Source organism: Limulus polyphemus, unplaced genomic scaffold (genome assembly GCF_000517525.1).
Source record: "Limulus polyphemus unplaced genomic scaffold, Limulus_polyphemus-2.1.2 Scaffold904, whole genome shotgun sequence".
NCBI lineage: Eukaryota > Metazoa > Arthropoda > Merostomata > Xiphosura > Limulidae > Limulus > Limulus polyphemus.
Genome location: NW_013666514.1, coordinates 373,998 through 374,868, shown reverse-complemented (window position 1 = coordinate 374,868; position 871 = coordinate 373,998). Strand labels below are relative to the sequence as shown.

Below are 871 nucleotides of genomic sequence, written 5' to 3'. Positions count from 1 at the left end.
CAAAACAAACAAACAAACTTTATTCCCAATCTACGGCTCACGAGCTCGAATTTAGTCACCGAACATGCTCACCCTTTAAGCTGAGAAGGCTATATAATGTGAATATCAGTCCCACTTTTCAGTGGTAAAAGAATAGCCGTATAATTGGCGGTGGGTGGTGTTGACTAGCTGCCTTCCCTCTAGTTCATCATCTTAAAATTAAGGACAGCTAGTGTAAATAGCCCTTGAGTAGCTTTGCGTGAAATTCGGAAATGTTTGTTTGTTTTGTTTTTTGAATTTCGCGCAAAGCTACACGAGGGCTATCTGGGCTAGTCGTCCATAACTTAGCAGTGTAAGACTAGAGGAAAGGCAGCTAGTCATCACCACCCACCGCTAACTCTTGGGCTACTCCAACGAATAGTGGGATTGACCGTCACATTATAACGCCCCCCACGGCTGAAATTTAAAAGAAAAGTGTTATTAGCTAAAGAATAAAGTGTAAAAACAATGTTTGAGGCATGAAAAAAAAAAGGAATATTCCAAAAAAAGTCTGATAAAAAAAAGGACAAATTTGAGATGTAAGAAAATAATTGATAAAGACAGTGTTAATCCTTCAACGATTTTATGACTGCAGAAGTTGCTTGAAGACTCCAATAAAAAAGATGTCAAAGTCATTTCAGGGATTATCAAATAATGTAAATCAGTTATTCCAAAACCGTTGATATGCGTTCGGCCTTTCTTTATAAAGAAGGCGTTAGTAACAAGGCGCGAACCTTGATATAAGGATTACATATAAAGATAGCATGAAAAAAACGATAAATGTGTCCCGGATATATTTGTAGTATTAACACAAGGTTATATTTTTAGGTCCTTGTTTGTTAAAGTTGCAAAA

At 36.9% G+C, this 871-nt stretch overlaps 1 long non-coding RNA gene across 1 annotated transcript in view; it reads left to right on the top strand.

Moving 5' to 3' along the window:
• The window catches only part of LOC111086181, a 22,112-nt gene extending 21,928 nt beyond the window's left edge, over positions 1 to 184 (top strand). Inside the window, exon 3 of the long non-coding RNA XR_002610935.1 lies at positions 123 to 184. This is a non-coding gene — a long non-coding RNA (uncharacterized LOC111086181). The remainder of the gene's footprint in view (positions 1 to 122) is intronic.
• The last annotated feature ends 687 nt before the right edge of the window (positions 185 to 871 follow it).